Source organism: Eschrichtius robustus, chromosome 8, assembly GCF_028021215.1.
Source record: "Eschrichtius robustus isolate mEscRob2 chromosome 8, mEscRob2.pri, whole genome shotgun sequence".
Lineage (NCBI taxonomy): Eukaryota > Metazoa > Chordata > Mammalia > Artiodactyla > Eschrichtiidae > Eschrichtius > Eschrichtius robustus.
Genome location: NC_090831.1, coordinates 79861806 through 79889465, shown reverse-complemented (window position 1 = coordinate 79889465; position 27660 = coordinate 79861806). Strand labels below are relative to the sequence as shown.

The window sequence follows — 27660 nt, the reverse complement described above, 5'->3', positions numbered from 1 at the left end:
CATGGCTTGCTTTATCAATAGTAAAACCTAAGCCTTGGCAGCAGTTTTAATTCTCCAGGGAGCACAGAAAAAATAAGTTCAAAGGGCTAAGATGGTTCATGGTAAGATCAGAATGGCTTACGGAACAATTAGAGAGAAAACTCAACTCAAAATAAATGTCGACTGAGTGGTTCTAGGACTGAGCGCTGTTACTGGCGGGTGTGGTGTCTAACATTTGGATGCATCTGAATTACCGTCACAGAGTGAGAAAGGACCTTAGCCGTCATCTTCTCTCTTTTCCCCAGCCTCTCCAGTCCTGGAACCTCTGACAGCCTATATGGTTGACCTTGCCCAGGACCTCACAGGCAGCCTACCTCGTGGATGCTTGCCCAGATCTAAGCTTACACGGTTTCCCCGTGGCCTCTAAATACCCAGCCTCCTCTCTGAATGGCCCAGAGTGAATGCATGTCTATAAGACAGGTTTTCTAATACCTGAAGTTAGGTCTCTTGTGTCTTCCAACTTGGCTTTTCCTTTTTCAGGCTGATTCTGTGGATCTGGATCCTTCTGAGGTGGCTCACTTAATCAAAGAGAATGAACTTCCTGGAGAGAAGAGAACAGTGCTTCAGCCAAGCAAAGAGTAGTAGCTGTGCTTCTAAACTAGACTGTCCAAAAAGCCCATGAGCATTTTCTAGACCAGCATCCCATCTCATTCAGCCTTTCCTCCCTTTCAGAGTTTCCAGAACTTTCACCATCCTGGAGGTCCAGCACTAGCTGGCATCAATTAACCAATGGTCTTAAAAGGGATAATAATATTCCATTGTATCTATACATATATACACACAGCATTTTGTCCATCTGTTCGTCCACTGATGCATGCTTGGATTGCTTCCACCTTTGACTCTTGTGAATAATGCTGCTATGAACATGGCTGTACAAATATTTGCTCAAGTTCCTGCTTTCATTTCCATGGGGTATATACCCAGACGTGGAATTGCTGGATCATATGGTAATCCCATGTTTTGAGGAACTGTTATGCTGTTTTCCACAGGAACTGCACATGATCATTTTTTTTTTTTTACTGCATATGCTATAGTATAACTATAACAATTTATTAGATATTACCAAACTTTTTTCTAAAATTATACACACACACCCCTACCAGCAGTGATCCAAATCTTTGCCAACACTATTACAAGATTTCTTAATTTTGGCAAATTTAGTGGTTTTAAAATGATTATTTTATCACGGTCTTAATTTTTATTTCCCTAATTACCACTGCAATTACTCATTTTATATGTCTGTAAGTTTTGTTTTTCATATGGAAGTCTTTAATCCATTAAGAATTAATTTCTGTATATGGTATATGATAGAAATCTAATTTTACTCTTTTTTAAAAAATTGATTTATTTTATTTTTGGCTGTATTGGGTCTTTATTGCTGTGCACAGGCTTTCTCTAGTTGCGGCGAGCAGGGGCTACTCTTCATTGCGGTGTGCAGGCTTCTCATTGCAGTGGTTTCTCTTGTTGCAGAGCACGGGCTCTAGGCGTGCGGGCTTCAGTAGTTGTGGCTCGCGGGCTCAGCAGTTGTGACGCACAGGCTCAGTTGCTCCGCGGCATGATCTTCCCGGACCAGGGCTCGAATCCGCGTCCCCTGCATTGGTAGGCGGATTCTTAACCACTGCGCCACCAGGGAAGCCCTTCACTCCTTTTTATGTGGATAACCAAGTGTCCTGGCTCCATCCTTTTCCCACAGCCACTATCTCATATGTCAAGTTTCCATATATGGTTGGTCTGCCTCTGAGCTATTTGTTCATTTGGTTACTTTGTCAACCTACGTTAATGGCATCTGTTCTCTTTATCAGGAGGGGACAATGAGGTATTGAGAGAGACTGATCCTGGGTTAATTGGGCACTTATTGTTCGGCATTGTAATTGCACCTGGGTATGGATGAGGTGGTTGGAATTGGCCTGCTGGTTGAATAAACTCCATGCACTCATGGAGCTCAAAGATACACATATATAAATCCTGATGATGTAACGTGGTAAGTGTGGTAATAGAGGAATAGCTGACATGATATGAGAAAAAAACAGCAAAGAAACAACTAACTAGTATTTGGGTGTCCAAGAAGGTAACAGGGGGGTGACCATTTCAAATGAGCTGAGGTCTAGAGGTACACAAATTTATTATCAAATCCCAGTGCTCCTACTTATTAGCTGTGTGACCCTGACAAATTCTCAAGACATCGTTGAGCCTCAACTTCCTATCTATTCAACAGAGGTAATAATAATACTTACCTCAGAAGGTTGCTGGGAAGATTAAAACAAACCATATATCAGGAGCACTTAGCCCAGGGCCTGACACAGTGGAAGTACTCAATAAATGTACACCTATCAATTCATTCATCCAGTAATATTAACTGAGTACCTACTATGTGCCAGACATGGTAATAGGCTATAAGTACAAGTGTGAGAAGGCAAATGGTCTTTGCTCTCATGTAGCTTTTGGTCAACCAGGATACACATATGCTTATAAAATATTCACACAAATATATCATTACAGATTTGATGAGTGCTATAAAGGGAAATTATAGCATGCTAGGATAGAACAGAAGAGGGAAACCTGATTTATGATGATTGTTTTTATTATCGCTACACATTTCTGAGCTGGGACTTGAAGGATGGATAGGAGTTTATGGGCACGGCAGGCGGGGATGGCCATTCCAGGCAGACTGAACTTCAGAGGAAAAGGCATGAGATGCGAAAGCTTTTCTCTAGGTCAGGGGCAAGTGCCTGGGTCCCCCTCACTGCCCAAAGACTTAGAGGGATTCCTCATGTCCACCTTTCCCAGGGAACAGGCAGGAGAAGAAGTTGAGTGCCTGTAGCCCCCAAACATGTCTGGTGGCTCAGTGAACCCTGATCTTTTGTCAGTGTGATAAACTGTTCTCAATCCACTGACCAGCTCCTTGGTAATACTGGGCTGAAGATAAATGGTGAAAATGGCTTAGACAAGCTGGATTACAGTGAAGTCCTTTTGATGTTAGTGTTGGTCAAAAAAGTATTTAGGACTGACCTCAGTTTGGCACTCCAAAGCTCAAAGATAAAAAGAAGTGCTCAGAGAAAAGAAAGTAAAGTGATTAAAAGATTTTCCAAGATGTATGTGAAGTATTTTTACAAGCTAATGGTGAATACTGTTTGCCATTTAGAGCAGATGGGACAAAGAGTTATATTTGCAAGAAGGGAAATACAGATGCTTGCGAGGAGTTTTTCTGGAACAAGTACAATTCAATAGTTCTCAAACTGCAGTGTATATCAGAGTCCCCCCAGGAGCCTGTTAAAAATTTAGACTCCCTCTGCAGTGATGGCCATTGTCAGTGTGCTCAGGAGTCTGCATGGGTTCTCTCCCAGCCAGAGAGCCCTGGCTCCGCCCACTCCATACCGCAGCTTAGTGCTAGGTCTGGGGCAGGCGCGTCCTGGGAGAAGTTTGCCACAGAGGCAGCCCAGATCCCAGGGGGCAGCATAGCCACCTCAGTTCCTGCAGCCACTACACCCCGACCCCCAGCCCCAGGCTACTCCACACCACAGCCTTGCACTAGATCTGGGACAAACACAACAGAGAAAGGGTTGTGACCCTGGGCAGCTTCTGAGCGGAACTGCAGCTGCCTGTGTAGGCAGTGCATAGGTCCTCACTTGCTCCAGCATCACCTCCTTTGGGGCAGGGCTCACACTCAAGGGCAATGGAGCCTGACCGAACCCAACCCTCAGGGCTTCTAATCCAACAACTGGGGGGGGCAGACCCCACCCCTGCCAGGGTGGCAAGAGAGGAAGCCCCATCTCATATCCTGCACAGGCTCTAGATACTACAACACCTACCACACCCCCTGTCCAGGGGATAACAGCCAGCACACCCTGAGGAAAGACGTGACTGGTGTCCATACCAAAACCACCCCTTGCATGAAAAACGTGGGACGTACATAGTCTACACAGGGATGTTCTCACATAAAAACACCCCTTCAAGACCACAGTAGATAGCTGTTTCTCTTAAATTCATAGAGACAGAGAAAGTTAAGTAAAATGAAAAGGCAGAGGAACTACACCCAATCAAAAGAACAAGAGAAATCCTCTGAAAGAACAAATTATGAAACAGAGCTCACCTGTCTACTAGACCCCAAGTTCAAAAAGGTGGTAATAAAAATGCTAACTGAATTAAGAAAGATTATCAATAGAAACACAGATCACTGTAACAAGGAACTAGAAACTATAAACCTGAACCAATAAAAAATAGACAATTCAATTGCTGAGATAAAAACCAATCTAGAAGCAATGAATAGCAGACTAAATGACACAGAAGAATGAATAAGTGATCTGGAAGACAGGACAATGCAAATCACCCAATCAGAAGAGCAGACAGAAAGACAAATGAAAAAAAAAAAAAAAAGAAAGAAAGCAACATATAAGATCTATGGGATAATATAAAACATGCTAACCTATGCATAATAGGGGTTCCAGAAGAAGAAGAGAGAGAGAAGGGGATCAAAAAATGTATTTGAAGAAATTATGGCTGAAAACTCCTCAAACCTAAAGAAGGAAACAGATATCCAGGTACAGGAAGCACAGAGGGTCCCAAACAAGATGAACCCAAAAAGACTACGACATATTATACTTAAAATGGCAAACGTTAAAGAGAGGATTCTAAAGACAGCAAGAGAAAAACAAAGAGTCAGTTACAAGGGAACCCCCATAAGGCTATCAGTTGATTTCTCTGCAGAAACTTTGCAGGCCAGAGGGAGCGGCATGATATATTCAAAAAACCTGCAACCTAGGATATTCTACCCATCAAGATTAGCATTTAGAATAGAAGGAGAGGTAAAGAATTTCTCAGACAAGCAAAAACTAAAAGAATTCAGCAATACCAAATCTACACTGAAAGAAATATTGAAGGGTCTTCTCTAAATAGGAAAGAAGGGTGTCCGGCTGCAAGATTGGCCCGTCAATCCTCAACAGTGACCTGGCCAGTTTAGGGGCTGAGTGCCTCCGGACGCTGGACTCTGGGGCCTATTATCTGCACCTGGATGCATTTTGTTCCCAACATCACCTTTGGTCACCCTGTGGTAGAAAGCCTCCAAAAGCAGCTAGGCCAGGACCCTTTCTTTGACATGCACATGATGGTGTCCAGGCCAGAACAGTGGGTAAAAGCAATGGCTGTAGCAGGAGCCAATCAATATACTTTTCATCTTGAAGCTACTGAGAACCCGGGGGCTTTGATCAAAGACATTCGGGAGAATGGAATGAAGGTTGGCCTTGCTATCAAACCAGGAACTACAGTTGAGTATTTGGCACCATGGGCTCATCAGATATGGCCTTGGTTATGACAGTGGAACCTGAGTTTGGAGGGCAGAAATTCATGGAAGATATGATGCCAAAGGTTCACTGGTTGAGGACCCAGTTCCCGTCTTTGGACATCGAGGTTGATGGTGGAGTAGGTCCTGACACCATCCATAAATGCGCAGAGGCAGGAGCTAACATGATTGTATCTGGCAGTGCCATTATGAGGAGTGAGGACCCCAGATCTGTGATCAACCTGTTAAGAAATGTTTGCTCAGAAGCTGCTCAGAAACGTTCTCTCGATCGATGAAACCACAAGGAGTCCAGTGTTTCTGCTTATGAGATCTCCTTTTTACTGGAAAACAAGAATATTGCCTACCAAATCGTACCACAGTTGAGGCAGTGCTGCTTTTCTGAGCAATTATTCATTCCAGTGACTAAAATCCATTTTGTAGAATGTTCCAAGAGGTTAGAAATTGGTGTGTATTACATTTTCAGTGATGGAATTTAAAGATTAGTGTGGTAAAATACCATTTTTACTGGAAGACTTGATTTTTATAAAGAGTAAAAATATGGCTATATCAAGGTTATGAACAGAAATGTGTCTTATGCCTAAGGAAGGCATATTAGCTAGTATGAAAAAAATTTTTTTTCTGAATTTCTAAAAAGAATTTTCTTTGCTTCTTGGCTTTTCTGAAAGCAAAGGAAGTCGGTTTTTCCTGTTTCATGTCATTTTTGATTTGTGTATGTGCATGATAACTAAGTTTGGATCTGGCTGGGATGGCTCGTCTAGCTTTGAAAACATCTATTTTTTAGTTTGCACCTTATATTTGATACATAAAAAAACCCAATGTATTATGAAGTCCAGGGATTTTCAGGTGGTCTGTCATAAAACGCAAGTTTTATCCGGGTGTTTTCTTTGTTAGCTTTGCTCTAGGGGCAGGTTATTCAGTGGTTCTTCCCCCACCCCCACCCACCCTCCACCAACCCCATTTCCCCTTTTTCTTAATCACACCCACTATTCTTAAGGACATAAGATGTTTTCCTAGCTCTATGCTAAAAGGAAAGGAAGGCCTCTATTTGGAAGTAATATTAAGTTGAATCCTGACTCTCTTCCCCTTTCTATTTGTTTGACCTTAGCAAACCAATCCAACCGACCTCTCTGAGCTGATTATTAACTGATTTATATATTGAATATAATCATAACAACAGTGGGGGGTGTGTTGAGGATTAAGAGATACTATTAATTATATACGTAAAGCTTCCACTACTATTCCTAGAATTGGAGGGTAGTAGAATTTGAGGATGCTCAATACAAAGTAGCTATCATTATATAAATTTATGCTTTGTAGATTATAAAGTATGTTGATATAATCTCATTAAACCTACAAATCAGTACTAAAAAAAAAAAAAGGAAAGAAGCAAGACTCTATAAGAAAGGGAAAATTACAATAGAAAAGGCAATATATGAAAGGATTGAAGATCACTTAAATAAGCCAGTACCTAGATTAAAAAATAATTAAAATTATAAAAGAGGTTATAACCACAATAAACAGTAAAAGGATAAGCATGAAGCTGTAAAACAGGATGTCAAAATTACAAAATGTAGGAGAAGGGAGTATAAAATGTAGATCTTTTAGAATGTGTCTGAACTTAAATGACTATCCGTTTAAAGCAAGTAGATATAGTTATGGGTCAACATACTTGAAATCTATGGTAAACACAAATGAAAAACATACAACATATTCACAAAAACCAAAAAAGAAAGGAACTCAAGTATACAAAAGAAAATCATCAAATCACAAAAAGAAAAACAAAAAGAAGAAGAAATGAACAAAGAAGAACTACAAAAACAACTGGAAAACAAGGATTAAAATGGCAGTAAGTATATACCTGTCAATAATTACTTAAAATGTCAATGGACTAAATGCTCCAATCAAAAGACACAGAGTGGCAGACTGGATAAAAAAACAAGAATCTACAATATGCTGCCTATAAGAGACTCACTTCAGGGCAAAAGATACACACAGACTGAAAGGGCATAGAAAAATATATTTCATGCAAATGGAAATGACAAGAAAGTGGGAGTAGCAAAACTCACATCAGACAAAATAGACTTTAAAACAAAGGCCATAAAGAAAGACAAAGAAGGCATTATATAATGATAAAGTGATCAATACTAGAAGAGGATATTACACTCGTTAACATATATGCACCCAATATAGGAGCACCTAAATATATAAAACGAATACTAACAGACATAAAGGGAGAAATTGACAATGATACAATAACAATAGGAGACTTTAACACCCCACTAACATCAATGGACAGATCATCCATACAGAAAATCAACAAGGCAACAGAGGTACTAAATGACACAATAAACCAGTTGGAATTAATTGATATCTACAAGACACTACATTCAAAAAACACAGAATACACATTCTTTTCAATTGCTCATGGAACATTCTCTAGGATAGACCACATACTAGGTCACAAAATAAGCCTCAACAAATTTAAGAGGGCAGAAATTATTTCAAGCATCTTTTCTGACCACAGTGGAAAGAAACTGGAAATCAAGCACAGAAAGAAAAACGGGAAAAGAACGAACATGTGGAGACTAAACAACATGCTACTAAAAGAAACCAATAGGTCAGCTGTGAAATCAAAGAAATCAGAAAATACCTTGAGACAAATGAAAATCAAAACACCACCTTACAAAATCTATGGTTTGCAGCAAAAGCAGTTCTAAGAGGGAAGTTCATAGCGATACAGACCTTCCTCAAGAAACAAGAAAAATCACAAAGACCACAAAAGACCCAGAATTGCCAAAGCAATCCTGAGGAAAAAGAACAAAGCTGGAGGTATAACTCTTCCAGACTTCGGACTATACTACAAAGATACAGTAATCAAAACAGTGTGATATCGGCACAAAAACAGACATATGGATCAACGGAATAGAATAGAGAGCCCCAAATAAACCCACACATCTAGGATCAATTAATCTATGACAAAGGAGGCAAGAATATACAATGGGAAAGACAGTCTCTTCAGCAAGTGATGTTGGGAAAGCTGGACAGCCACATGTAAATCAATGAAATTAGAACATTCCCTCACACCACATTCAAGAATAAACTAAAAATGGCTTAAAGACCTAAATATAACACATGACACTATAAAACTCCTAGAAGAGAACACAGGCAAAACATTCTCTGACATAAATTGTAGCAATATTTTCTTAGAACAGTCACCCAAGGCAAAAGAAATAAAAGCAAAAATAAACAAATGGAATCTAATCAAAGTTAAAAGCTTTTGCATAGCAAAGGAAACCATCCAAAAACAAAAAGACAACCTACAGAATAGGAGACAATATTTGCAAACAATGTGACTGACAAGGGGTTAATATCCAAAATATGCAAACAGCTCATACAACTCAATATCAAAAAAACCAAACAACCCAATCGAAAAATGGGCAGAAGACCTAAATAGACATTTTTCCAAAGACATACAGAAGGCCAATAGGCACATGAAAAGACGCTCAACATTGCTAATCATCAGAGAAATGCAAATCAAAACCACAATGAGGTATCACCCACACCAGTCAGAAAGGCTTTCATCAAAAAGTCTACAGATAATAAATGCTGGAGAGGATGTGGAGAAAAGGGAACCCTCATATACCATTGGTGAGAATGTAAATTGACGCAGCCACTATGAAAAACAGCATGGAGGTTCTTTAAAAAACCAAAAATAGACCTACCATATGATCCAGCAATCCTACTCCTGGGTATATATCTGGAAAAAACAAAAACTCTAATTTGAAAAGATACATGCACCCCAGTGTTCATAGTAGCACTATTTACAATAGCCATTACATGGAAACAACCCAGTGTCTATCAACAGATGGTTGCTTTGGTAAGATGTGGTATATATATGTATATATGGACTATTACTCAGCCATAAAAAGAATGAAATATTGCCATTTGCAGCAACATGGATGGACCTAGAGAATATCATACAAAGTAGGTCAGACAGAGAAAGACAAATAATATATCACTTACATGTGGAATCTAAAAAATAATACAAATGAATTTATATACAAAACAGAAACAGACTCATAGACATAGAAAACAAACTTATGGCTACCAAAGGGGAGAGGGAAGGTGGGGGAGGGATAAATAAGGAGTATGGGATTAACAGATACACACTATTATATATAAAACAGACGAGCAACAAGGATTTACTGTATAGCACAGGGAAGTACTCAATATCTTTTAATAACCTATAATGGAATATAATCAGAAAAAATAACGGAATCACTTTTCTGTACACCTGAAACTAACACAATATTATAAATCTACTATAATTCAATTTAAAAAAAAGGGGAGAGGATCAGCAGGTGGTAGGTCCATTTGTGACACAATCTATAAGCACTTAATAACTGAATAAAAACACTTCTAATAAACTTCTCGGGGTGTAAAAAATAATTTAGACTCCCTGGCCATTCCCAAGGCTCAGTAGGTGTTCCCTGGGCTCCGTATTTTTAACAAGCTCCACAGAAGATTCTGATGCTTGAGGACACCCTTTGAAAAACCTTGTAGATTTAGCATCTTAAACTTCTCCCCCTTTTTTGTCTTTGATTGCAAATTCTTCTTTAGAAGAGTCTCAAGAATTGCTCTTTCTTTTCCATTCCCCCTTCCCCTGCCTCATCGTCAGCTGCGGGTCCCGAGCACAATTCACCAGGCAGATCAGCTGTCATGTCCGTGTCACTGCCCCTCTGTGGCTCCACTCCGAGATAGAGCCTGCTCAGAGACCCTTCTCTTTCCACCCCAAAAGAGAAGGACACTCTTTTCAAGCAACAGTGCTCTCAGCCAGCAGTGGCAGTCTGCACTGAACGTGATCACTGTTCCAAGGGGCTGGGCTGGGGGCAGTGGCAGGTAACACCCCATGCAGGTGTCTTTCTCTTTCTCTTTTGTCTTGAAATAAAGCACACAGATTTCAAATTTCTTGTATCTTAGTTTTCTCTCTTCTGGAGACACTCTCTCCAAAAGAGTGGCTTTCAGGGGCTGAACCTCGGGTCTGGGGGCTTGATCTTTGATCCCCAACACCCTTCCCTTTCCTCCCGGGAAGCCCAAGGTCTTTAATGCACTGCGCCCTCTAGAGGCCGGCTGTGGCATGCCAGTTAAATCCCGCGGAGGTTCTCACTACATCTTGACGCCAAATGAAAAACCCAGTGTAAGGAGCCCGTGGTGAAATGGGTCAGGGAAATGGGGAAAACGTTTTAAAGTCACTGTTTCTCTTAGAAGAAAAATCTTGGCCTTAACTCTGACAACCAGTTTCTCTGGACAGCTCCCAGTTTCTTTAGTACATTTTCGCGTGAAGTTGGTCAGCCCTGTCCCGTAACTTTCTGAGACCCCCAAACGCCTAATTTTCAGTCTAGATTCCTTGTTTGTATGAATCTCTCCATAAGTTTGTCAAATCCAGGTTTTCTACGCTGACTTGATTTTATCCTTTACAAAAAATCTTAATTTAGGATGGGAGAGAAAAAAAAAAACCATGAAAAACATCCACACTGCATGGATGAGTTTTCATAAACTCACCTACTGTCTGCAGATTTTGTTGTGGTCTTGATGAGTTGATGAAAGAGAAGAACCTGAGGTTTTGCAAGGTTTTCTGCAGGAGGAAATTGAGAAGGACCTGAACTCCGTCCTGCCTGCACCCGAGATACACAGACGTGGCCTTTTCTGGAGAGCCGGACGTTTCACAGGACCAAGACTCAGCAAAAGAGACTCACAGAACTGCGCATGGGAGCCAGAGCCGGAAGACCACATGAAGTGGCCTACCCCGGGGAGAAAACGTGCCCTGGTATTTTTAGTTAAGAGGTTGCTAATACTCACCTTGAGGGAGAAATTCACATCAGTTTAACCAACCTTGTATGCTTCCAATTCAATTCAAAAAACCTGATGTTGCCAAATAGGAACGTAGGCCCTTATTCATTTCTCAAGTAGAATGAAATAAAATTGATTGTCTATAAAATATTTATCAGATCTAGGCTACTGTTTGAATTATAATGTCTCCTGCAGGCTTTAAAATGTCCTCTCTCTGCTTATTTCATTATTGATTAGGCAGACAAAATTTTTACTTAATGCAGTGACTGTAATGTGTTTACTGGGATTAATTTACTCACTCTTGAAGATTAATTTAATACTTTTATGATGGCAATTTTTCCTGGGACTTTTTTTTCACCCAAAGGGTCACATCCAAATTTATTAGACTGTTACACGGTTCACAATAATCTGGGTGTAACTGAATAATTTATGCCTGTGTTTGCCAAGCCTGGCTGCCCATCAGAATTATCTTGAGGAATATCTTTTTTTTTTTTAATATTTATTTTTATGTATTTATTTGGCTGTGCCGGGTCTTAGTTGCGGCACGTGGGATCTTTGTTGCTGTATGTGGGATCTTTACTTGTGGCAGGCGAATTCTTAGTTGCAGCATATGGCATCTAGTTCCCTGACCAGGGATGGAATCTGGGCCCCCTGCATTGGGAGTGTGGATTCTTAGTCACTGGACTACCAGGGAAGTCCCTCTTGCGGAGTATCTTATAACTTTTTTTTTTTTTTTTTGGCTGCGTTGGGTCTTTCTTGCTGCGCGTGGGTTTTCTCTAGTTGCGGTGAGCGGGGGCTACTCTTCGTTGTGGTGTGCAGGCTTCTCACTGCAGTGGCTTCTCTTGTTGCAGAGCATGGGCTTTAGGTGTGCGGGCTTCAGTAGTTGTGGCTCACAGGCTCAGTAGTTGTGGCTCGCAGGCTCTAGAGCGCAGGCTCAGTAGTTGTGGTGCACAGGCTTAGTTGCTCCGCGGCATGTGGGATCTTCCTGGACCAGGGATCGAACCTGTGTCCCCTGCGTTAGCAGGCGGATTCTTAACCACTGTGCCACCAGGGAAGTCCCTTGGGGAATATCTTAAAAATAGAGATTCCCAGGTCTCACCCCAGAGCCAGTGAATCAGAATTTCTGGGGGTGCAGCTGGGACATTCTTCCATTTAAAGATGCTCCCCAGTGATTCAGGGGCAGTAGCCGGGCCCCTCTTGATGGACTAGGGTTTGCGAATTGTTCAATACAGTTTAGTCTTGGGTAATGTTAAGGTTAAAATGTTACTGACTTTAAATGTAGAATTTTCTGCTGGTAGCACACATGTCCTTATTTCTTTGCATTTTCCCGTTCACTGGAATTACTCAAGCACCCCTCAGTATATTAGAAGTGAACGTCAGAGGAGGAGGATAAAGGAGGTGAATGAGGTTCAGAGTGGAACCGTGTCGTCACTGGCAGTAGTCAGTGTGGGTGAGGAGGCAGACCAAACAAGTGGAACAGCCACCTCATGGGCTCTCTCTCTCTCCCTCCTGCTGGACTCAGCTCTTTGGGTCAGTGTCACTCCATTAGACTGGATCCCTAAAGATCCTCGGGAAAGCTAGGTGGGTCCCAGGTTATGTGCCAGGGGAATTCACCATGTTCAGTGATGTGAATTGGTACCTGGACACAGGACTTGAAAAATACTGACCTGTAAAGTTACTTGATGAGTAGAGACACAGTCAGACCATTTCAAAGCTCTCAAGACTAAAACACTCAATTATATCTCAATTAAAAAAAAAAGGGCTTCCCTGGTGGCGCATTGGTTAAGAATCCACCTGCCAATGCAGGGGACACAGGTTCGATCCCTGGTCCGGTAAGATCCCACATGCCGCGGAGCAACTAAACCTGTGAGCCACAACTACTGAGCCTGCGCTCTAGAGTCTGTGAGCCACAACTACTGAGGCCGTGTGCCACAACTACTGAAGCCTGCACACCTAGAGCCTGTGCTCCACAGCAAGAGAAGCTACCGCAATGAGAAGCCCGCACACTGCAACAAAGAGTAGCCCCCACTTGCCGCAACTAGAGAAAGCCTGTGCGCAGCAATGAACACCCAACACAGCCAAAAAAAAAAAAAAAAACCATTGAAACACAAGAAGAGGAGATTGGTTCAAGATGGCAGAGTAGAAGGATGTGCTCTCACTCCCTCTTGCGAGAACACCAGAATCAAAACCAACTGCTGAACAATCATAGACAGGAAGACACTGGAACTCACCAAAGAAGATACCCCATATCCAAAGACAAAGGAGAAGCCACAATGAGATGGTAGGAGGAGCACAATCACAATAAAATCAAATACCATAACTGCTGGGTAGGTGACTCACAAACTGGAGAACACTTATACCACAGAAGTCCACCCACTGGAGTGAAGGTGCTGAGCCCCACATAAGGTTTCCGAACCTGGGCATCCAGCAATGGGAGGAGGAATTCCTAGAGAATCAGAATTTGAAGGCTAGTGGGATTTGATTGCAGGACTTCAACAGAACAGGGGGAAACAGAGACTCCACTCTTGGAGGGCACACACAAAGTAGTGTGCGCATCGGGACCCAGGGAAAGGAGCACTTACCCCATAGGAGACTGAACCAGACCTACCTGCTGGTGTTGGAGGGTCTCCTGCAGAGGCAGGGGGTGGCTCTGTCTCACCGTGAGGACAAGGACACCGGCAGCAGAAGTTCTGGGAAGTACTCCCTGTTGTGAGCCCTCCCAGAGTCCACCAATAGCCCCACCAAAGAGCCCGGGTAGGCTCCAGTGTTGGGTCGCCTCAGGCCAAACAACCAACAGGGAGGGAACCCAGCCCCACCCATCAGCAGACAAGTGGATTAAAGTTTTACTGAGCTCTGCCCACCAGAGCAACAGCCAGCTCTACCCACCACCAGTCCCTCCCATCAGGAAACCTGCACAAACCTCTTAGATAGCCTCATCCACCAGAGGGCAGACAGCAGAAGCAAGAAGAACTATAATCCTGCAGCCTGTGGAACAAAAACCACATTCACAGAAAGATAGACAAGATGAAAAGGCAGAGGGCTATGTACCGGATGAAGGAACAAGATAAAACCCCAGAAAAACAACTAAACGAAGTGGAGATAGGCAAGCTTCCAGAAAAAGAATTCAGAATAATGAAAGTGAAGATGATCCAGGACTTGGAAAAAGAATGGAGGCAAAGATTGAGAAGATGCAAGAAATGTTTAACAAAGATCTAGAAGAATTAAAGAACAAACAAACAGAGATGAGCAATAAAATAACTGAAATGAAAAATACACTAGAAGGAATCAATAGCAGAATAACTGAGGCAGAAGAACAGATAAGTGACCTGGAAGACAGAATGGTGGAATTCACTGCTGCAGAACAGAATAAAGAAAAAAGAATGAAAAGAAATGAAGACAGCCTAAGAGACCTCTAGGACAACATTAAATGCAACAACATTTGCATTATTCGGGTCCCAGAAGGAGAAGAGAGAGAGAAAGGACGCAAGAAAATATTTGAAGAGATTATAGTCGAAAACTTCCACGTTAATGGGACAGGAAATAGCCACCCAAGTCCAGGAAGCGCAGAGAGTCCCATACAGGATAAACCCAAGGAGAAACACTCTGAGACACATAGTAATCAAATTGGCAAAACTTAAAGACAAAGAAAAATTATTGAAAGCAGCAAGGGAAAAACGACAAATAACATACAAGGGAACTCCCATAAGGTTAACAGCTGATTTCTCAGCAGAAACTCTACAAGCCAGAAGGGAGTGGCATGATATACTTAAAGTGATGAAAGGGAAGAACCTACAACCAAGATTATTGTACCCAGCAAGGATCTCATTCAGATTCGATGGAGAAATCAAAAGCTTTACAGACAAGCAAAAGCTAAGAGAATTCAGCACCAACAAACCAGCTCTACAACAAATGCTAAAGGAATTTCTCTAAGTGGGAAACAGAAGAGAAAAAAGGGCCTACAAAACCAAACCCAAAACAATTAAGAAAATGGTCATAGGAAAATACATATCGATAATTACCTTAAACGTGAATGGATTAAATGCTCCAACCAAAAGACACAGGCTTGCTGAATGGATACAAAAACAAGACCCATATATATGCTGTCTACAAGAGACCCACTTCAGACCTAGGGACACATACAGACTGAAAGTGAGGGGATGGAAAAAGATATTCCATGCAAATGGAAATCAAAAGAAAGCTGGAGTAGCAATACTCATATCAGACAAAATAGACTTCAAAATAAAGAATGTTACAAGAGACAAGGAAGGACCCTACATAATGATCAAGGGATCAATCCAAGAAGAAGATATAACAATTATAAACATATATGCACCCAACATAGGAGCACCTCAATACATAAGGCAACTGCTAACAGCTATAAAAGAGGAAATCAACCGTGACACAATAATAGTGGGGGACTTTAACACCTCACTTACACCAATGGAAAGATCATCCAAAATGAAAATAAGTAAGGAAACAGAAGCTTTAAATGACACAATAGACCAGATAGATTTAATTGATATTTATAGGACATTCCATCCAAAAACAGCAGATTACACTTTCTTCTCAAGTGTGCATGGAACATTCTCCAGGATAGATCACAACTTGGGTCACAAATCAAGCCTCAGTAAATTTAAGAAAACTGAAATCATAACAAGCATCTTTTCTGACCACAACGCTATCAGATTAGAAATGAATTACTGTGGAAAAAACGTAAAAAACACAAACACATGGAGGCTAAACAATACGTTACTAAATAATCAAGAGATCACTGAAGAAATCAAAGAGGAAATTAAAAAATACCTAGAGACAAATGACAATGAAAACACAATGATCCGAAACCTACGGGATGCAGCAAAAGCAGTTCTAAGAGGGAAGTTTATAGCAATACAAGCCTACCTCAGGAAACAAGAAAAATCTCAAATAAACAATCTAACCTTACACCTGAAGGAACTACAGAAAGAAGAACAAACAAAATCCAAAGTTAGCAGAAGGAAAGAAATCATAAAAATCAGAGCAGAAATAAATGAAATAGAAACAAAGAAAACAATGGCAAAGATCAATAAAACTAAAAGCTGGTTCTTTGAGAAGATAAACAAAATTAATAAACCATTAGCCAGACTCATCAAGAAAAAGAGGGAGACGACTCAAATCAATAAAATTAGAAATGAAAAAGGAGAAGTTACAACAGACACCACAGAAATACAAAGCATCCTAAGAGACTACTACAAGCAACTTTATGCCAATAAAATGGACAACCTGGAAGAAATGGACAAATTCTTAGAGAGGTGTAACCTTCCAGGACTGAATCAGGAAGAAATAGAAAATATGAACAGACCAATCACAAGTTATGAAATTGAAACCGTGATCAAAAATCTTTCAACAAACAAAAGTCCAGGACCAGATGGCTTCATGGGTGAATTCTCTCAAACATTTAGAGAAGAGCTAACACCCATCCTTCTCAAACTCTTCCAAAAAATTGCGGAGGAAGGAACACTCCCAAACTCATCCTATGAGGCCACCATCACCCTGATACCAAAACCAGACAAAGATACTATGAAAAAAGAAAATTACCAACCAATATCACTGATGAATACAAATGCAAAAATCCTCAACAAAATACTAGCAAACAGAATCCAACAACACATTACAAGGCTCATACAGGATGATCAAGTGGGATTTATCCCAGGGATGCAAGGATTCTTCAGTATATGCAAATCAATCAATGTGATACACCATATTAACAAATTGAAGAATAAAAATCATATGATCATCTCAATTGATGCAGAAAAAGCTTTTGACAAAATTCAACACCCATTTCTGATAAAAACTCTCCAGAAAGTGGGCATAGAGGGAACCTACCTCAACATAATAAAGGCCATATACGACAAACCCACAGCAAACATCATTCTCAATGGTGAAAAACTGAAACCATTTCCTCTAAGATTAGGAAAAAGACAAGGATGTCCACTCTCACCACTATTATTCAACATAGTTTTGGAAGTCTTAGCCACGGCAATCAGAGAAGAAAAAGAAATAAAAGGAATACAAATTGGAAAAGAAGAAGTAAAACTGTCACTGTTTGCAGACGACATGATACTATACATAGAGAATCCTAAAGATGCCACCAGAAAACTACTAGAGCTAATCAATGAATCTGGTAAAGTTGTAGGATACAAAATGAATGCACAGAAATCTCTTGCATTCCTATACACTAATGATGAAAAATTTGAAAGAGAAATTAAGGAAACACTCCCATTTACCATTGCCACAAAAAGAACAAAATACCTAGGAATAAACCTACCTAGGGAGACAAAAGACCTGTATGCAGAAAACTATAAGACACTGATGAAAGAAATTAAAGATGATACCAACAGATGGAGAGATATACCATGTTCTTGGATTGGAAGAATCAATATTGTGAAAATGACTATACTACCCAAAGCAATCTACAGATTCAATGCAATCCCTATCAAATTACCAATGGCATTTTTTATAGAACTAGATCAAAAGATGTTAAAATTTGTATGGAGACCCAAAAGACCCGGAATAGCCAAAGCAGTCTTGAGGGAAGAAAACGGAGCTGGAGGAATCAGACTCCCTGACTTCAGACTATACTACAAAGCTACAGTAATCAAGACAATATGGTACTGGCACAAAAACAGAAATATAGATCAATGGAACAAGATAGAAAGCCCAGAGATAAACCCACGCACCTATGGTCAACTAATCTATGACAAAGGAGGCAAGGGTATACAATGGAGAAAAGACAGTCTCTTCAATAAGTGGTGCTAGGAAAACTGGACAGCTGCATGTAAAAGAATGAAATTAGAACACTCCCTAACACCATACACAAAAATAAACTCAAAATGGATTAGAGACCTAAATGTAAGACTGGACACTATAAAACTCTTAGAGGAAAACATAGGAAGAACACTCTGTGACATAAATCACAGCAAGATCTTTTTTGATCCACCTCCTAGAGTAATGGAAATAAAACCAAAAATAAACAAATGGGACCTAATGAAACTTCAAAGCTTTTGCACAGCAAAGGAAACCATAAACAAGACAAAAAGACAACCCTCAGAATGGGAGAAAATATTTGCAAACGAATCAATCAACAAAGGATTAATCTCCAAAGTATATAAACAGCTCATGCAGCTCAATATTAAAAAAACAAACAACCCAATCCAAAAATGGGCAGAAGACCTAAATAGACTTTTCTCCAAAGAAGACAAACAGATGGCCAAGAAGCACATGAAAAGCTGCTCAACATCACTAATTATTAGAGAAATGCAAATCAAAACTACAAAGAGGTATCACCTCACACCAGTTAGAATGGGCATCATCAGAAAATCTACAAACAAGAAATGCTGGAGAGGGTGTGGAGAAAAGGGAACCCTCTTGCACTGTTGGTGGGAATGTAAGTTGATACAGCCACTATGGAGAACAGTATGGAGGTTGCTTAAAAAACTAAAAATAGAATTATCATATGACCCAGCAATCCCACTACTGGGCATATACCCAGAGAAAACCATAATGCAAAAAGACACATGCACCCCAATGTTCACTGCAGCTCTATTTACAATGGCCAGCACATGGAAGCAACCTAAATGCCCATCAACAGACGAATGGATAAAGAAGATGTGGTACATATATACAATGGAATATTACTCAGCCATAAAAAGGAACGAAATTGGGTCATTTGTTGAGACGTGGATGGATCTAGAGACTGTCATACGAGTGAAGTAAGTCAGAAAGAGAAAAACAAATATTGTATATTAACGCATATATGTGGAACCTAGAAAAATGGTACAGATGAACCGGTTTGCAGGGCAGAAATAGAGACACACATGTAGAGAACAAACGTATGGACACCAAGGGGGGAAAGCGGCGGGGGGTGGGGGTGGTGGTGTGATGAACTGGGAGATTGGGATTGACATGTATACACTAATGTATATAAAATGGATGACTAATAAGAACATGCTGTATAAAAAAAAAAAAAGAAATATGCTGGAATTAGATAGTGGTGTTGTCTGCACAACCTTGTGAATAAAAACTCCTGAATTATACACTTAAAAAAAAAAACACACACACAAGAAGAGGAAGCACAACAGTGACAACAAAAACACTAAAAAAACTACAGTGTTGTTTCTTTACCCCTCCTGTCGATCAATAGGCTTTTCCTTACTGAACAAAGACCATCCATCTATTTGATCAAGGATTTCATGAAAATAAATGTATCTACTAGAAATGGTCCAAACTGCCGCCCCTTCACCTCCAGGGGTTGTGCCAGTTTACCAGTCACTGAGAGCATATGAGAGTCACCTTACTGAATGCTCTTTTTGTCTGCAATAGTTTTTCCGTTGATTTTCTGTTTCTGTGTTTTTCCAGTTATATAGGTCATCATCCCAGATAAGGATAATTTTACCTCCTTATTTCCAGTTTTAATACCTCTATTTCTTTCTTTTGCAGTGACTACTAATTCTAGAGCAATCCTAAACCATAATGGGGAGAGTGGGTGTCTTTCTTTTTCCTGACTCTAATGGGAAAACTTCTATTATTTCCTTATTAAATATGAAAATTTTAAAACTTTATTTTCTTTATTGAGAATTTTAAAAATTGGAAATAAAATGTTAGGTTTTATCAAATCCCTTTTGGGAATCTATATAAATTATTTATTAAAAATAATTTTTTATATTAAATTAAGGTTGCCCAGGAAATCTAAGACTTCTGATTGCCCTGAATCTATCAAAAAAATTTTATGGTGACAACATTACTTGTCATACAACACAAGAACAAAAATCTAGAAACTGTGAAAATGTCTCTCAATGGGGAAATGGTTAAATATATTATAACACTTTCATATAGTGGAAGATGATTGACCTCTTAAAAAAATAATGAAGTAGATTATATATGCCAAGATGGATCAATCTGCCATCTGAAATCAAGTAAAAACAGCAAGCACAATATAGTGTGTGTCCTCATTCGTATAAACAAGAAAAAGGGACATGCACATATCAATATGCATGTACATACAAAGGAAAATTCTGGAAGGACGTGGAAGGAACTATTAGAAATGTCTGCTTTTGATGAAGGATACATGTCTGGGGATCTGAGCTAATACGCTCTGTGTTTTAATTTTTTAAAAAAAACCACAAGCATTATTCCTTTTTCAATGAAAAAAAAATAACAAAAAAGTAATGATTAAAGTTATTTTAAAAGAAAAAAAGGGAGTTCCCAGGAAGTCCAGTGGTTAGGACTTTCACTGCCACAGGCCTGGGTTCAATCCCTGGTTGGGGAACTAAGATCCCACAAGCCATGCAGTGTGGCCAAAAAAAAGAAAGAAAAAAATTTTTGTTCATTTGAAAGGTTTAAATGCTAGTAACTAAGAGGTGAAGGATAAATATTAAACATAACTCATTATGGGTCAAATTTGTCATGTAGAGGTTTTTGTTTTTGTGCTTTTTGGTTGTTGTTTTTGCACATGAGGTGGGTACCTCTCTCCTCTTACCTTAGTCCCAGTTCTAGGATGGAGCTCCAGCTTCTGGAATTTTCCACAAGCCCCTAAGCCCTCTGCAGTGGGTGCTTATTCCAGCTGAGTTGGCCTCACTCTCGGGGAGTCATGTAGAGCTTTTATAGTAAATGTCCTCCAAATAGAATTCCCAATTCCATTCTTAATAGCAAATGGAAGCTTCTTTGGCTTTGTGCTAACAGGGACTCTTTCAACCTGAATTAACAAAAGGAAAATGAATTACTAAGTTAGGGCCAACAATATGATGACATACACTTTTGCAAAAATTATGATTATGAAACTTGAAACGGGAAAATGCCTGCCATAATGATAAGTGAAGAGAGCAGACAAACAGATCACATATACAATATGATTTTAACTTTGCAAAAATAAAAGGAGGAATAATTTGATAAAGTAGCTTTGGTAGAGCAATTTGGTAAAGTGATGGGTTTTCCTCAAACATCTTTTTAATATTCATATTACATCAGTATATTTTATTTAAAAATTAAAAAGAGGTGGCAAAATAAATTGTTTTTGAAATCCTGATATGAAAAGAAGAAATATAATTTCTTGTTTCCTTTTAATGCTCAATACGGAGAAGGGCAGTGCCCAGGCTCAAGGTCACACATAGCTAAGACATTTAAGACAGCAAGTCAGGGAGGACTTCTTATTGGCATTTCCAAGCAAACGAATTGAGTTTCTGGCACAGCAAGGCTGGGCACAACTCTGAGCATGAAATCCCATTAAGGAAGGATTCCCCTCTTTGGAGCTTCCAAGGCTGCCACCATGGTTATAGTTTATACCAGCATGACTGGTCCTGCTGCTCATTTATCACTTGCAGGTGATCCGTCTCACCACCAGACTCGCTTTTGGGGGGATCTACCCTCCTCCACTGTCCACTGTCAATCAAGGGTGGTAGGGAGGCAGAATCTGAGACCCAAGTGGGCCAGTCAGACTCTTCTGGGAGTTTGGATCATGAGTGAAATGACATCAGGTCAGGAAATCAATTCAAGTCCAGTGAGGCGCCATTAATTCCCACTACTTAAAGTAGCATATGGAGGAAGCAGTGTAGCCTTCAGAGCATGGTTTGTGGAGCTAGGTTGAGTGAGAAACCCAGCTCTGCCACTTTCTAAGCTAATGAACCTCCTTATGCCTCAGTTTCCTCAGGTTGTAAGCAGGGGATAATAGTACTTTCCTCACAGGGTTGTTACATGAATCAATGCAAGGGTATCAGGCAGAGCTCTTGTCAGGAAACAAGAACCACTCTGCATATTTGAAGCAGAAAAGGAATTTGATGCATGGAATTAGGAACATAAAAATCAATGAAAGGCTAGAGCAGCAGGCTCCAGGCTGCAGGAATGGCTTCTGGAACACACTTCCAAACTGGCCTGCCAGGGAGCTGCCTTTTGTGCCACCATCAGGAAGGCGGACCACTGGACCATCACAAGGACTGCTGACTTCAAGAACTCAGTCCCACAGCTGTGACCCAGAGACCAGGACGGCACTTGGCTGTTACTGTGCCCACCTCTCGTCACTCAGGAAGTTGGGGACTGGACAGTGAATAGGACTCCACCCAAGTGCATGAAGATCACCAAGGTTTCAGTTTGAAACGACGGCTGCTAGTAAAAGTGCTTGCATTTGTAAACAAGTGTGTAACTTGTAACTGAATGATCTAACTTTGAGGACACTTTCATCTCTGTAATTTCATAATTCCCAGGGCACATGCAAAAATCAGTTTCATTAACTTGTAATTATGCTTCATATCTTCTGTATTGCAAAGAGGGAGGATGGTAATTCATGGGCCCTTCGGCAGAACAGAAGCATTTATCGCTTGCCTCTTCCTGACTCCCTTAAAAGGCAGTTCTAATAGCGTAATTCACTTTTGTAAGAGTGGCCTGGTGAACTGGAGACTTCGGGGGTGCAATAGCAGATGCGGTTGAGGCTTCGACTGAGCCAGAGGAGAAGCACCTGGACTGCAGCATTGTGAATGTGGCAGGAAGGAGAGAAGGAGGGTGAGGAAACTGATCCTGCTAGACAACCCACAGTCAGGGGTCAGCCATGGGGGACAGCGGGGGGACTCACCGGCACTGCAGAATTGGTTGGGACAGGGCTGGGCTGAGCAACACATTGGGTTCAAAGACTGCCAAGTCAGCTGTGACTCCAGCTTCCATCTACACCAGGAGATCTGACCTAAGAGCAGAATCCTGCACAGGAGTCGAGGCACTGGGAATGTTCGGGACCTTGGTGAAGTAGAGGAGTTCAGGGATCTGTGCACAGCAGGACCTCCCTGGGGAGGACTGGGGGCCGGAGTGTGAGGAGAGGGACATGTGGGGAACAGGGGAACTTGCAGAGCTAAGCTGGGTATCAGAGCCCCTTCCTCATGCAAAGTCACCACTGAGATTTAGGCTGGGTGCCAGTTACCCTGAGCACAAACCACTAGACCAGGATTTCTTTCACTTGGATAGACTACAGACCTTTTTTTTTTGGCCAATCAAGAAAGAAATTCTATGTTAACTAGACTTATTGTGGTGATCATTTTGCAATATATACAAATAACGAATCATTACGTTGTACACCTGAAAGTGATATAATGTTATATGTCAATTATTCCTCAATAAAAAAAGAAATTCTCAGAAGTTGAGTATTGGATTAAATGGTTTTTATTGTAACTACTAAGTATGTAAAAATACGAAGCTATGCAAACTTTTGCACATAGTGTTTACATAATTCCATATTTCTATTTATGTATGTAATATATATGGGTGATCCTTGAACAACATGGGTTTGAACTGTGCTGGCCCACTATGCAATATTTTTCAATAAATACCCACTTCAGTATTTATTATTATTCAGTACATGATCAGAGGTTGGTTGAATCTACAGAGGGCTGACTATAAAGTTATAAGTGGATTTTCGACTCTGCAGGGGGTTGGCGCCCCTAACCCCAACATTGTTCAAGGGTCAACTGTATGTTCCATGCCGTGCTACTCCCTCTATGATATAATTATAAAACAGTACACTGCTGTGGTTAAGAGCACAGGCTCTGGAGCCAGATCCACTTGGATTCAAATCCGAGAGCCACCATTTCCTTGGTGGTAACCTTAGGCAAGTCAATCTCTCTGTGCCTCAGTTAACTTATTGGTTAAAATGTGGGTAATAGGACCCATCTCAGAGTTGTTGTGAGGCTTAAATGAGCTAATCCATGTAAAGTGCTCAGCACAGTGCCTGGCCTGCAGTAAGCTCTCCATAAGTACTAGCTATTATATTATCACAAAAAAAGAGCCCACGTATGAGTGAAGCACAAACACATCTGCAAAACCAATATTATTCAAATAAGCCATGGTCACTTCATATAACAGATGCTGCTATTGTTCTGAAACTAACTGGTTGTGCTGGGTTTAACAGTAGGAACATGTGGTCTGAGGTCCAGTTCTGTATTTATTTTGGCCTTTGGGTTCAATGCTAAAGCAGAGAATGCCAGTTAGCCAGGCCTTATTTGCTAGTGCAGAATAATTAGACCTCATGGTTAATTAAAATTTTACCCTTGAGCATTCCTGAAATGCCAATTTTAATGAAATGCCACTTGATAACTCTGTGGAATCATCTCGTTCATTCATAAGTAAGGTTAGCACTGCCACATCCTGGAAATCTGCATTAAGTGAATGTCTAATTGCATTATTGCCACAGTGAGGAACAGAAAAGTTCTTCATTGTTCATTTACTGCTACATTCACAATAAATGAACTTTTACAAGCTGGTAGGTGCAAAATAGACTCTATGAACAGAATGAGAATGTGGTTCTCACTACTACAAGCTTTCTTTCAGTTTGGACACCAAAACACTTGGCATTCTAACTACTTAGATTATTCAAATTATTTTGGATCCTTCATTGTTCACCATAACATGGTATCATTTGGCATTCACTTGATGAGAATATATTTATGAATATAAACTCTATATGGCAGAATATCAATTAAAAAAAGATTATCAAAATGAAAACAGAAAATTGAAAAAAACAACCACAACCAATTCTCATTTGGAGAACTGAAGACTCTTGGGAGTCCAAGGACTTTCTCACTTTGGTTACTCAGTGCCTGGTATACAGTGAGTACTCAATAAATATTTGTGTCTGATTGAGGAAAAGAGACTAGCAAGGGAAATGAAGGCAATAGCCATTTCTGTGGTCTGGGTCGATATGGCGAGGTGGGTAAGATGCTGGGACTTAGAGATCGGTGGACCCACAGGGCTCACTTCTGGCACTCTGGCTCGGGGCATCTTCAGGGAACAAGTAGGAGCTGGGCTGGCTGGGCCCAGGATGTCAGGTCTGGAAAGGACGACCTAATTATCAGCCACCATGGGTAGAAGGTGGGGCTGAGATCCTGCCGTTGGGATTACGGCAGAAACTGGGACTGCTAGCCCTGCAGCTGGGGCCCATGTGTAAGACAGAGTCTGGGAAAACCCATCCAGGGTGCAGGCAGGGAGCGAGAGAACCTCCACCCATGGACCACATCTCACTGAACAGCAGACAAACCACACCAGATACCTTTATATGAAGACTGTCAGTGCCTCTATTTTGTTCAACTGGAGAAGAATTCATTTTAACCTGACGTTCCCTGCAAACAGGATCCAGGATGCAACAGTTTCTGAAGTAGATCAAGATGGCCCACATCCACAGCAGTGCAGCCCAAAGGGTGACTCCTGGGCCCAACCCTAGAGCTCAGGATTCCTTCTGGCTCTTCTGGAGCCTGGTATCTGCATTTTAAACAGGCTCCCACGTGATTCTGATGTGGGAGGGCCATTTCCTTGGAGGCACAGGCAGACCTGGTTTAGCTAAATAAGCTCCTGAGTTAATTAAACAGCCAGCCAATCTTTATTGATTGGCTACCCCGCGCAGGGCTCTGGGGCTGTGTCTCTGCAAGAGGCGATTGTTCAACCGTGTCCCCAGTCCTCCCCTCACTGTACGCCCCACACTGGGCTACTGCTGTTTTTTTCCTGTAATTAAGCCTCCCTCTTGTGCCCTGGTTTTATTCACTGGCTACCTGTATTGTTCCCCTGTGCCAGAATCTGTGCTGCTATTTGTTTCTTTGTTCCTCTGGGATCGAATTTCCTGAAGCAGCAGGAGTCACTCAGGTTTGGGGAACTGGCCTGTCCTGAGCCCCGCTGGCTAAGGAGCCACGCCAGTCCCACCGGTTCCGTTCCCTCTTCAGCCACGGCCCATTGGATAAGTGACTCAAGGACACCATTCTGCTTGGGCTGGAGGTGTGCGTTGCTGGGAGAGACGAGCTGGTTCTTTTCTTGGGAATTTGGAGTCTAGTGTCATCACAGACCATGAGGAACTTAGGTGCCAGTTTTGTATATTTGTTGGATTAATTTTGAAGTTGTTTAATTTATGCCTAGATTTGAGGAACATAATCAAAAGGACGGACAGTTAGAAAGAAGAGTGGCCAGTTCTCAGCTGTGGCAATTCCAAACGTCCTGAGATCTGGCTGCCTTTCCTGGGACCCTGGGCATGTGTGTCCTGTCCATATGCCTTGTTGTGGACAGGACCACAAGTCCTGACTAGCTTAGCCCACCTGCCTGCCACCCTGAGCCAGTGCATCTCACCTGTGTCTATACTGCGGGTCCCTCCCTACCTGCATGGACGACCCCCAACCTCGGTCAGCACACTCCGTATTACTTTATTGCTCTTACTCAGATGGACTGCCCTCACCTGTGTGGGGCGTGGCCCCAGGGTCTCAGGTGCCTCATTTGAGGAGCCTATCCCATGGCCAGCTGTGCTCCTGATGTAGCCTATGTTTAGACTTCAGAGTAAAATATTAAGTTTTAATTTCTGATCCATTCTTGCTTTTTAGAAAAGAAACATCACTTCCTAATTTTTTTTTAACTTATTTATTTATTTTTGGCTGTGTTGGGTCTTCGTTTCTGTGCGAGGGCTTTCTCTAGTTGTGGCAAGCGGGGACCACTCTTCATCGCGGTGCGCGGGCCTCTCACTGTCGCGGCCTCTCTTGTTGCGGAGCACAAGCTCCAGACGCGCAGGCTCAGTAGTTGTGGCTCATGGGCCCAGTTGCTCTGCGGCATGTGGGATCTTCCCAGACCAGGGCTCGAATCCGTGTCCCCTGCATTGGCAGGCGGATTCTCAACCACTGCGCCACCAGGGAAGCCCCCCTAATTTTTTAAAGACTGGACCTTCTCTATTTCCATCTTTTCAACTAACATCAGAATTACCTGAGGAAAGAAATGTGATTTAAAAGGAAATGACATTTTTCTTTCAGGAGGCCGAAATTTTTACTTGAAGCCCTAATTATGTAAAAATTCTGGCACAGCTTTTTTTTTTTTTTTTTTTTTGCAGGGGGGACTAGAAAACAAAATGGTTCCCTAATTGTGATTTCTGATGTAAAAATTGCTAACTTTCATGCTTTCTATATCCTGCTATTGCAAAGTGACAATCCATAAAATTATACTTGTTCTTTTCCTTAGCAGTTTGCAGGTACCTGTCACGTTTCATGCTCCTAGAAGTGATTGCTGATGTGTAGTTAGTGCGTACCTGTTTTTGATTCTAGAATGTATCTGTTCCCTTTTTTCCCCTCCTCCTCTTTCCCCTGGCTAGCGTGCTCATCCCTCCAGAAATTGAACCAGATTGTTCCCGAAACCAGGACTGTATCTCAGTGTCAAAGTCTGCATCTGCAGAGGCTGCTGCCAGCATGGTTGTGGCATTTATGGAGCTCTCTGAATTCTCTCAAGCTGAAAGGCAATGATATTCAAGAGGCTATTTTCCTGCTGGTTGGTACACTCACCCAGCTCTGGGACTTCCGCTTCTGTTGGAGATGAAAGATAGCACCAAAGTTCATGTCGGAGTGTGTTCTTGTTGAGTGTGCTGGAACATAAGAAACATTTATTGGGAATGAACTAACTGTAAGGCCCTGTGCTGGGTGCTACGAAGAGGGCAACAATAACTTTTATTC

The 27660-nt window shown here is 41.2% G+C and overlaps 1 pseudogene; it reads left to right on the top strand.

Moving 5' to 3' along the window:
* The first annotated feature begins 5055 nt into the window (after positions 1 to 5055).
* LOC137768482 (ribulose-phosphate 3-epimerase pseudogene) lies at positions 5056 to 5663 on the top strand (annotated as a pseudogene).
* Positions 5664 to 27660: the final 21997 nt, after the last annotated feature.